Genomic DNA, 12,599 nt, shown 5'->3' on the forward strand with positions numbered 1-12,599 from the left:
CCCCGACTCTGGCTACCGGAAGGCTTCGTCTGGACTCCTACGGGAACCAGACTCCTTCCCCGAACAGGTAGACTTCGTCCGAGCTCCTACGGGAGCCGGACTTCCACCCTGAACTCCTGTTGCAGGTAGACCTCACCCCGAATTCCTACAAGGGCCGGACTCCAAGCTTCTACTGCAAGCGACCCACTCCGAGCTTCTACTACAAAGGATCTACTTCAAATTTCTATCACGAGCGGTCCGTGCCAGATTCATTATGGATGAATTCCTTTCGAATTTATTTTGCAGACAGGCCTCGGTCGAGATTCCTCGACAAATGATCCCCATCCGGACTTCTATGAAGATCGGACTCCAACCGAACTTCGACCGACAGGTCTGGATCCCCTGGCAGGCCATGGTAATGGCCATGACTCTGCTCCACTTCCTGTGATGGATTCTGCATGGCTCCATCACTCCCTGGCAGGCCATAGTAACGGTCACGACTCTGCTCCACTTCCTGCGACGGATACCGCATGGCTCCTCCACTCTCTGGCAAGTCACGACAACGGACGCCGCTCCACTCTCCGCAACAGACTCCACGTGGTAGGTCACGATGATGGCCATGATTCCACTCCACTACTCTTCATAACAAGCTCCTTCTGGCCTCGAACGGCCCACTATCAGATGGTTACAAACGTCGCTATCAGTCTATCGCGCCCTCCGCCTATAAAAGGGTGACCCAGGTACGTTATTCTCTAAGCTCTAATTTCTATCCCAAAAACTCTGCTAAAATTTCCATTCGAGTACTCCATTCTTGTTGAGGCAGAGAATTGACTTGAGCATCGGAGGGTCTTGCCGGAGCACCCCCAACTCTGGTCTAGACTTTCTTTGCAGGTCCCGGTGGTGACCGTGACTCCCTCAACTCCAGCTTCTCCGATGCAAGCGGATTTTTGCACCAACAGGATTGGCACTAGAGGAAGGGTCCCTGTGTCTTCACAGTATCCTTGTTCCTAAAGGAGCGCTCAACGGGACCGCCCCTGGTCATCTTCTCTGACATTTTCTTCTCCTTCCTCTACTTGACATCCATCGGATGCCTCCTCGAAGGGCATCCTCCAAGCGGTCGATGGCCTTCACGGCCAGATCCCAGTGGGCTCCACAAGCTCTGACCCCATCCCTGGTTTCCCAGGCTTCTCCTCCTCCGGCAACAGCAGTCGGCGTCGAGCGGTCAGATGATCAGCTTTCGACGGATTTTGCCAACACCATCTCGGGAGAATCCCGGCATGGAACAATCGGTGTATTGGCCGGACCTCCCAAGCGACGAAGGATTGAGGAATCTATAACCTTTACTGAAGAAGATGCTCGGGGAGTTCAATTTCCTCATAACGACGTAGTTGTAGTTTCTTTAAATATAGCTAATTACGATGTCCGCCGTGTTCTTATCGATAATGGAAGTTTGGCCGATATTTTATTCTACGATGCGTTTGATGTATTGCATTTTTATAGTAATTATTATTATTAGTTTTAATGATTTTGATGAAATTGATATAATAATTAACTAAATAAATGTAAGAACCTGATATGTTTTATGTCAATTGCAGATAATTGAGCCAGGTCACACCTAATTGGGCTTAACCATATTTTAAAGGTCAAATTAAGTGAAATTGGTTGAGTCCGATTCAGCAGGGTTTGTCATCCAGAGTTATCAGGTCTTGCATCAAAATCAGAGTCCACCTCAAAGCAGAATAATCAAATCAAGATATCAATGGACCCCACACCTTATCTTTTTGGCATCATCAGCCAGAAAAGAAATTAGAGATGCAGAAAATAAATCAAGCAGTTAATTTCTCCCATCTAGTCAACCAATCTAAATTCTGGATATTTTGGTGTGAGGACCCCTAAAAGGCAAGCTACAGGACCCCAAATTGAGCAAGATTAGATCCTACAAAATTTTGAGAGAAGCAAAAAAGGAACATAATTTACAGAATTAAATTTGGATTCCAGATGAGGTGGCTACAGTAGGTTGAAGTTGGTAACAATGTTGGACACAACAAGAAACACCCGATACACCCAGATTCTTCTTAGTGTTTCTTGGCACAAAGATCTGATATGGAAACTAATTTTGGGTGGCAAAGAGCTATCTTGGAAAGAATTAAATGAAAGAAAATTAGAGTCCAAACTAATTCTGCATGAGGAGCAAACTGAGAAAGAATTGAAACTAATTCTTGGAAAACTTGATTTGGGCAGCCGAAACCTTACCTTGTTTTGCAGATTTTGTGGACCCAGAAAGGAAGAAATTCTTCTCCTCTAATTAACCATACCTCCTTTCCTTCTTTTACTATGGAAATCATAATAAAATCAGAAAATTTCGACAGCATAAGGAGTAGATGGCTGGTGGTTGCTTAAAGCCTATCCAAAGGAGGAGAGATTCTATACCAAATAAAAAGAATGATATATAGAATAAAATCATGGGAAAAATACCACCTTAACCCTAGCCTTAGTCCTATTTAAGGATCCTAAAGCACCAGCAGGAAGGAGAGGAGAATCATCTTTGAAAGCTAGAAATCAAGCAAGGAGAGTTTGGAGTATCTGGAAGATTTGAAGAGAGGATTCATTCGGCTCTGCAATTTCTTCAGAGTTTTTAATTCTTTCTCTTGTTTACTTTGTATTTATTTTCTAGAACTCATTGTTAGGATGATTTTGGAGTTTTATTCAAGTAAACTTGAGTTTGATTTTGATATGATGAAAAGCTAAATTTCTAGCTAGGGTACCTGATGTAGCTTGGATTTAATTTCAATTCCAGAATCTTGTATTAATTTTCTTTGTTAATGCAATTGTTTATTATTTGCACTTAATACTTTTAAGTATTATTATCTTTGGTACTTAATTGATTTTGATTTATAATTGGTACTGGGAAGGAAGATTATAAATTGGAGTTAATAACAAACATCTTCGGAATAATAATTGGAGTGGGAGCAGAAGATTTGACCTGTGGGATCTTGAAAATAATCACTGTGCTTATTGAACTAATTAAAATCTATTTTACTATTGGAAGATAGATTATAAGTTTTAATTAGTATATTTAATAAGACTCGGGAGAGATTATTAAATAATTTAAGATTATTTATCCTTGCATTAATAATTAAATTTGGATTATTAATCAGAATAGCTGGAATTGATAATTGGTCCAAGTGAAATCAGATATACCCTAGTGCTTTATCAATCGAATTTTGATTCAGCTTTCATTGAGTTCTTTAGAGTTAATTTTATTTTCCACTGTCATTCAGTTTCGATCGTTTAGATATTAGTAAAATTAGCATTCATTTTTGATAATTAAACTCAGTCCTCATGGAAATGATCTCTTATTTATCATTATATTACTTGAGCGATTTCGTGCACTTGCGAAATAGGCTACCAGCGTTCTCAAAAATATCCATTCTTGACGGCCATTTGGGGCCGATTAGCTCCCCTCTGGTTGGGTTCACCGGCGATGCTATCCCGATGGAGGGGGTAATAACTTTGACTGTAGCTGCGGGTCGATATCCAAGACAATCCAGGGCGTTGGTGAATTTCCTGGTGGTGAAGGCACCGTCAGCCTACAATGCAATCCTCGGTCGGCCTGGCCTCAATGCTCTCCGGGCCGTGGTGTCAACCTACCATTTGAAATTGAAATTCCCTACCAACCAGGGGGTCGGAGAAGTCAGGGGAGACCAAGCCTTGGCCAGACGCTGCTACAACATAGCCTTGCAAAGAAGTGACCAATCTGACCTCTATCCGATTGATGGGCTGGATGCCCACGATGATCTCACTGAGGAAAGGGGCGGCCCAATCGAAGATTTGGTTTCGATCCCTTTGAACGATAGGAATGCGGAGCATGTGGTGAAGATCGGCTCCAACTTGGGGGAAGAGGTGCGGACGCAGCTCATTGATTTCCTACGAAAGAATGCGGACATTTTTGCTTGAGTTCCAGTAGACATGCCGAGGATTGACGCAGAGGTCATGGAACACCGTCTGGTCGTCGATCCAAAGCATCGACCGATGAAAGAAAAAATTCGAGATCATGCATCGGAGAGGCAGAAAGCGATAGCCGAGGAAGTGGACAAACTCCTGAAAATCGGATTCATTAGAGAAGTTAATTATCCTGACTGGATTTCCAACGTTGTCCTAGTCAAAAAGGCAAACGACAAGTGGAGGATGTGTATAGACTTCAAAAAGCTGAATAAAGCCTGTCCAAAGGACAGCTACCCTCTGCCTAGAATTGATCAACTGGTGGATGCAACCTCGGGCCATGAGCTTCTCACCTTTATGGATGCATTTTTCAGCTATAATCAAATCAGGATGGCACCAAAAGATGAAGAAAAGACTGCTTTCATTACTAACCGTGGCCTTTACTGTTACAGGGTCATGCCTTTTGGCCTCAAAAATACAGGTGCGACCTATCAGCGGTTGGTGAACAAAATCTTTAAGGAGCAAATCGGCCACAACATGGAGGTCTATGTGGATGACATGCTCGTGAAAAGTAAATCTTCCATGAACCACGTCACCGACCTCGAGGAGACCTTTGGCGCCCTCCGAAAAAATAAGATGAAGCTGAACCCGACTAAATGTGCTTTCGGAGTGACCTCGGGGAAGTTCCTGGGCTTCATGGTATCGGGGCGCGGGATTGAAGCCAATCTAGAGAAAATTCATACCATCCAGGAGATGGCCGCCCTGAAGTCGATAAAAGAGGTTCAGCGCCTCACAGGGAGGGTGGCAGCCCTGAATCGCTTCGTTGCGAGGTTGATCGAATGGTGCTTACCCTTCTTCCAAACCCTCAAGCGGCCTCAGAACTTCTGTTGGACCACTGAGTACCAACAGGCATTCGAAGAGCTAAGGAGCTACCTCAGCTCACCTCCGTTGTTGGTGAAGCCCGAGCCTAGAGAGAAGCTATTTTTGTACCTGGCGGTCTTCCCTATGGCTCTCGCAGCAGTTCTTGTCAAGGAAGAAGCAAAAATTCAATGATCGATCTACTACATCAGTCGTGCATTGAGAGATGCCGAAACCAGGTATACTAAATTAGAGAAACTAACTTACGCCCTGTTGATTGCAGTCCGGAGGCTCCGACCCTACTTTCAAGGGCACACTGTAACATTGCTCACCGACCAGCTGATTAAGGCGATTCTGCATCGGGCAGATGCCTCCGAAAGGATGGCGAAATGGGTGATCGAGCTCACTGAATTTGACATCAACTATCGACCTAGACCGACAGTGAAAGTCCAGATATTGGTAGATTTTATAGTAGAGTGCACTATCTCGGAGGAGGTCGAACCTGAACAGAGTAAAATTGACGGCCTGGAGCCCCGACCGAACTCCCCCGAAGAAGAAGCAGACCCCCCTGGTTGCTCTTGGGCCCTCTACGTGGATGGGTCTTCCAACATGTCGGGTGCAGGCACGGGCTTGATCTTGATCAGTTCGAAGGAAATTATCGCGGAGTACGCTCTGTGCTTCGAATTCTCTGCAACAAACAATGGAGCGGAATATGAAGCTCTGATCGCAAGATTGAGGATCGCCAAAGAATTGGGAGTAGATCGGCTCCAAGTTCACAGCGACTCCCAATTGGTAGTGGGACAAGTCAGCGAAAACTACAAAACACGGGAAGACAGCATGGCTAAGTATCTTAAAAAAGTAAAGGAGCTCGTCCCCACCTTTAGTAGCTTCAACATCAGGCAGATTCCAAGGATGGAAAATACCAGGGCCGATCTTTTCTCCAAGCTGGCTACGCTGGCTCCGACCAAATTGCCCAAGGGTGTTCTCTTTGAAGTTCTAAAGTGCCCAAGTATAGAAGAATCGCGGTCCGTGATGGAAATTGACCATGAGCCAAGTTGGATCGACCCACTGGTGGCATATCTCAGAGACGGGATTCTCCCTCATGATGCAAAAGAAGCTCGAAAGCTCAGAAATCAAGTCTCCCGATACATCCTTTATGAGGACAAGTTGTACAAGAGATCATACTCTTTGCCCCTTTTAAAATGTCTCCGGCCTTCGGAAGCTGACTACGCCTTGTGGGAGGTGCATGAAGGAATCTGTGGAAGCCATCTAGGGGCTAGATCCTTATCCCACAAGTTGCTCCGCCAAGGGTATTACTGGCCGACAATGTACCGTGACTCAATTGAATACGTCAGAAAGTGTGATCGATGTCAGAGATATGCCAACATCCAGAGACTGCCCGCCGTCGAGCTTACACCCTTGAGTGCCCCATGGCCGTTTGTGCAATGGGGGATGGATATCCTTGGACCCTTCCCCGTGGCGTCGGGGCAGAGGAAGTTCCTCCTGGTAGTAATTGACTATTTCACCAAGTGGGTCGAAGCTGAACCGCTGGCGAAAATCACAGAAGCCAAAGTGCAAGACTTCATTTGGAAGTCAATCATTTGCAGGTTTGGCCTACCCAGAATCTTAATTACTGATAATGGGCGGCAATTTGCGGGAGCGAGATTCATCGAATTTTGTGAAGACCTAAACATCTCCCACAACTTCACATCGGTAGCCCATCCTCAGGCGAACGGCAAAGCTGAAGTGACCAATAGAACTCTGCTGCAAGGGATTAAGACAAGGCTTGAAAAGGCGAAGGGAACTTGGGCAGACAAACTTTATCATGTGTTGTGGGCGTACCGAACTACCCAAAGACTGCCCACGGGAGAGACCCCCTTCGCTCTAGCCTTTGGAACGGAGGCTGTTATCCCAATCGAGCTCAAGCTCCCATCGGCATGAGTCGTGGCATTCAACGAACATCACAATTTGCAAGGTCTTAAAGCCAACCTCGACTTGCTGGAAGAAAAATGGGAAGTAGCTCAAGTTCGGATGGCAGCCTACAGATAGAAAGTTGCCCGCTATTACAATTCCCGGGTCAAAAATAAAATCTTTAGAGCAGGAGACCTGGTGCTTCGACGAGCCACCATCTCGCAACCTCAAGATCGAGGAAAGCTTGCCCCAAATTGGGAAGGCCGATATGAAGTCAAGGAGGTGGTCTGGCCCAGAACTTACTATCTCAAGGATCTTGGAGGAGCAGACCTCCCGCGACCATGGAGCTCAAAAAAATTACGAATGTATTACCAATAACTTTACTTTAAATGAAAGTTTTATATCCACGTGTCTTCTCTCTTGGCACGAGCCTATATTGACAGGATTCGGAACAAACCGTGTCGGGAGTAGGAGGAGAACCTCGTCCTGACACAATCGAAGGTCTGATTACACTTAGACCGAATGGGGGGAGAGGTCCTACAACGCCCATGTGTGCCCCCACAGCCCTGTTAGGGACAGGAGGAGGATCTCGCCCTAACAGGAGCAAAGTCGAAGGCTCGATTATCTTTAGACCGGATGGGGGGGGAGGCCCTACAGCGCCCATATGTGCCCCCACAGCCCTGTTAGGGATAGGAGGAGAACCTCGCCCTAACAAGAGCAAAGTCGAAGGCCTAGTTATTTTTAGACTGGATGGGGGGAGAGGCACTACAGCGCCCATATGTGCCCCCACAGCTCTGTTAGGGATGGGAGGAGAACCTCGTCCTAACATGAGCAAAGTCGAAGGCTCAGTTATTTTTAGATCGGATGGGAGGAGAGGCCCTACAGCGCCCATATGTGCCCCCACAGCCCTGTTAGGGACAGGAGGAGAACCTCATCCTAACATAAGCAAAGTTGAAGATCCGATTATCTTTAGACCGGATGAGAGGAGAGGCCCTACAGCACCCTTATGTGCCCCCACAGTCTTATTAGGGACAAGAGGAGAACCTCGCCCTAACATGAGCAAAGTCGAAGGCCCGGTTACTCTGAGATCGGATGGAGGGAGAGGTCCTGTAATGCCCATATGTGCCCCCACAGCCCTATTAGGAGCGGGAGAAGAACCTTGTCCTAATCTGAGCTGAAATCGATTACCTCAGGAGTAAGGGAAGAACATCGTCCTAGCGCCGACTGAGATCCGATCATCCAAGACCAGATCAGAAAAAGGGAACCTTCTCAGCGGCCCCTTCACGCTCCTGCGACCCTACTAAGAGCAGAGGGAAAACCCTCACTCAAAAAAAAAAAGAGAGAAAAAAGGGGAGGGGAGTAAAAAAAAAAAAAAGAGAAAAGAAAGAAGAAGCGGGCCGACATGGCGACGAACAGGAACCTCCAGACAACATCGGCAAAAGGAAGGGGGAATACCACACTAACAATAGTGAATGAAAGAAGTTCGACAGACGATAATTTGATGCAAAGTACGGGCAAGGTAACAAAAAGCTCCTTTTTATTCTTGATTAACAAGGGGTACGGTACAAAGTCCAGAGGGCTGAGAAAAAAAAAGAACATTACTACAAGGCTTGAAAAGAATACATTAAAAACCGCTCCAAGCTTTTTGCTTTTCCTTCCGATTCCATCTTCCTCAGCAGTATCTCCCAGCACGTGTGATGAATCCATCGGCTCTCACCCCCATCTCGTTCTGCCCCATTGTCGAAACCCCAACCCTAGGGGGAAAAGGGGGGATAGAATTCAAGGGGCAGCGACGGTGACGGCAGCGACGACGATGACCTACATCGGGAAGGATCGGAAGTACCTCGGAGGCCACGATGATGCCGGAGGCATGCACCACCACCGTGTGCTCCACGATGACCACCATCCTAGGTACTTCGGCAAGGTCGGCATGCGCTACTTCCACCATCCCCGCAACAAGTTCTACTGCCCCACCATCAGTGCCGACCGCCTCTGGTCCCTCGACCCCGACGGCGTCAAGAAACCCGTCACAGCTTGTGACGACAACTCTACCCCCTTGACCGGTGTCACCTCATTCAACTACTCTAAGATTCTCGGACGGAACGCACTCACCAGTTGGTTCCGTTCAACTACTCCACGTGTCCCACTCACCTAGCATAGGGCTGACCGCTGGCGGGACCATTATGGTGTGGCGCCTGAGACTATGCTCCGATGGAAATTCCAAAAGGACTCTTCGGATCATCCTAATTGGAAAAAGACTCCAACACGCATGCATTAAATGCTAGGATATCTGAGGGCAATCGTGCATAGGATTCAAGGGGATAACTTCGGCTGTGAAAATTTCTCTGTACTTCCTTCATTCGAAACTCAAACTCGGAAGTGAGGGGACTGGTGTTGGGTATAAAATACCCCCCCAGCTGAAGTTCATGTTAGAAGTGACCCTCCAGGGGTTCTACCGATGTCTGACCTTCGGCGACATCTTTTCGAACCTCTCCGGCGGCCGAGCCTCCGCAACATTCTCAAGTTCTGCCGACGGATAAACCCCCACCAGCATCGATCGGATTTTTCACGACGGACGGACTCCACCCAAGTTTCTACCTGCTAGACTTCATCCAGACTCCTAAGAGAGCTGGACAACTATAGGTAGACTTCATCCGGACTCCTACGGGAGCTGAACTTCATCCCTGACTCCGACTGCAGGAAGACTTCATCCAGACTCCTACGGGAGTCGAACTTCATCTCCGACTTCAACTGTAGGAAGACTTCATCCAGACTCCTACGGGAGCCGGACTTCATCCCCGACTTCAACTGCAGGTAGACTTCATCTGGACTCCTACGGGAGCTGGGCTTCATCCCCGACTTCAACTGAATGAAGACTTCATCCGGACTCCTACGGGAGCCAGACTTCATCCCCGACTCCAACTGCAGGAAGACTTCATCAGGACTCCTACGAGAGTCGGACTTCATCCTTGACTTCAACTGCAGGAAGACTTCATCCGGACTCCTACGGGAGCCAGACTTCATCCCCGACTTCAACTGCAAGAAGACTTCATCAGGACTCCTACGGGAGCCGAACTTCGTCCCCGACTTTAACTGCAGGAAGACTTCATCCGGACTCCTACGGGAGCCAGACTTCATCCCCGACTCCAACTGGAGGAAGACTTCATCCGGACTCCTACGGGAGCCGGACTTCATCCTCGACTTCAACTGCAGGAAGACTTCATCCGGATTCTTATGGGAGCGGGACCTCATCCCCGACTTCAACTACAGGAAGACTTCATCCGGACTCCTACGGGAGCCGTATTTCATCCCCGACTCTGGCTACTGGAAGACTTCGTCCGGACTCCTATGGGAGCCAGACTCCTTCCCCGAACAGGTAGACTTCGTCCGAGCTCCTATGGGAGTCGGACTTCCACCCTGAACTCCTATTACAGGTAGACCTCACCCCGAATTCCTACAAGGGTCAAACTTCAAGCTTCTACTACAAGCGACCCACTCCGAGCTTCTGCTACAAATGATCTACTTCAAATTTCTATCACGAGCGGTCCATGCCGGATTCATTGTGGATGAATTCCTTTCAGATTTCTTTTGCAGACAGGCCTCGATCGAGATTCTTCAACAAATGATCCCCATCCGGACTTCTACAGAGATTGGACTCCAACCGAACTTCAACCGACAGGTCTGGACCCCCTGGCAGGCCATGGTAACGGCCACGACTCTGCTCCACTTTCTGTGATGGATTCCTGTGGCTCCATCACTCCCTGGCAGGCCATAGTAACAGCCACGACTCTGCTCCACTTCCTGCGATGGATACCGTGCGGCTCCTCCACTCTTTGGCAAGTCACGACAACGGACGTCGCTCCACTCTCCGCAATAGACTCCATGTGGCAGGTCACGGTGATGGCCATGATTCCACTCCACTACTCTTCATAATAGGCTCCTTCTGGCCCCGAATGGCCCACTGTCAGACGGTTACAAATGTTGCTATCAGTCTATCACACCCTCTGCCTATAAAAGGGGGACCCAGATACGTTATTCTCTAAGCTCTAATTTCTATCCCAAAAACTCTGCTAAAATTTTTGTTCGAGCACTCCATTCTTGTTGAGGTAGAGAACTGACTTGAGCATCAGAGGGTCTTGCCGGAGCACCCCCAACTCCGATCTAGACTTTCTTTGCAGGTCCCGACGGCGACCGCGACTCTCTCGACTCCAGCTTCTCCAACGCGAGCGAATTTTTGCACCAACACTATATATGGGATATCCCATATGGCCCAAGTGCTAGATTTTTGGATGGAAACTAGAGACAAGTGGTGTGTAAACCAGAGAGAAAATTCTAAAAAAAGTCAAGGAGAAATTGAGTGGCAAAAGTTGAGAGAATTAGCAAGTGTTGCTTATGTGCCCTAGGGTTTGATTTTTTCATATGTTAGAGCCAAAAATCAAATCCTAGGTTGTGAGACATCTGAAGAGTGTATTGTTAGCATGATCATAGTAGCAAGTTTGGAGGTGACTGGCCTTTAGTGTGATCGTTCCTTAAGTTTGAAGCCGGCAGTGGTCTTGAGAAGACAAGGCTGCGGCGGTGCACTGGTTAGGAAAGACCTTGGCCAACTTTCGTATGGATCACCATTGGACGGCTTCTACTTTAGAGTCTCATGAACTTTACCAACATGCCACATTGTCATTTTGATGAAAGTAAAAATTCTATCCTTTTTGCATGCTTGTTTTGTTTTGATCGACATCGACAAAGTGATTCTAAGGTTTGCATTTCGGCTCAATAGTTTTATATGCTAAAGCTATTGACTTGTTTGGTTTTAAACTTTTAAAAATCACTTTCTATAGTATGGCTGAAGCCTAATAGTGGTATCAGAGCCATCCTTATCTGATTCGATCAAACAAGTGCAAAGTAGTAGCATAGAATTATTCTTGTTCATATATTGTCAAGAATATTTCTTTGATTTTTAGCATCAGTTTTTAAAATCAAAAAAAATATTTTTGACTTTATGTGTACTATGGTTTTAAATTTTAGTTATTAAAATTATAAATTTATGATAATTTGAAATTTATATTATCATGATAGTGTGATGCTTAAATCAATGCATGGTTAGGGGTGTTATGCATGCCTAATATGATTAGGGGTTGCTTTATTATTTCAATTTTGGTTGTCATATGTTATGACTTCAATTGCACTCTTATATAATTTTTGATATGATTATATGATTGCTATTATGATTTATGATTACAAGTCGAATTACATAATATATAAAGTATATTTTACGGAGTCATAGTTAGGATGTGCCGAGACTAGTTCAAAGACCCTCTTAAAAATTATATTAAGTTGTAATGTTGGGATTCACTTTCAAATCAAAAGTTAAAAGTTAAATTCTTTTGACTAATTGGTGTTAAGAAAAGTGTGAAAGGTGATTTTTTAATTAGGTCCATATGCTGGCCTAGCCATCTTTGTTGGTGTCTAAGAAAAGCTATGGAGAGCCTCCCACCTACTGACCTAGCCAATTTGGTCTTATTGAATTTCGAACTTAGATGATTAGTGATATAGACATTACAAGGGCATTCCTTCAAACTTGATCAATAGAGTATGTCAAGATCTTAGTGAGCTTGTTATACTATCCATAAGACTTACTATAAAAATTGATATGATGTTGACCAAGTGTATTTTGATGCTTATGGTATATTTTGAATAGTATTGCTTTGTTGTGCTATCTACAAGGGCAGTATTGTTGAAGCATGACCATATAGGATTGAAAGGTCAACTTAACTTGAACACTATAGTTTGTTGTGCTATCCACAAGGCTATATGTGATCTAGAGGCCAAAGAAAAATATTGAGAATAGTAGAGGTATAATTGGTAAAGAGTTATCTGCTCTTGAACCCATAAATACTTATTGTGCTATCCAC

At 45.8% G+C, this 12,599-nt stretch overlaps 1 pseudogene; it reads left to right on the forward strand.

The window, feature by feature from the left end:
- Window positions 1–1,099: 1,099 nt before the first annotated feature.
- LOC140859268 (uncharacterized) overlaps window positions 1,100–12,599 on the forward strand; it is a 90,224-nt pseudogene continuing 78,724 nt past the window's right edge.

Source organism: Elaeis guineensis, chromosome 7 (genome assembly GCF_000442705.2).
Source record: "Elaeis guineensis isolate ETL-2024a chromosome 7, EG11, whole genome shotgun sequence".
Lineage (NCBI taxonomy): Eukaryota > Viridiplantae > Streptophyta > Magnoliopsida > Arecales > Arecaceae > Elaeis > Elaeis guineensis.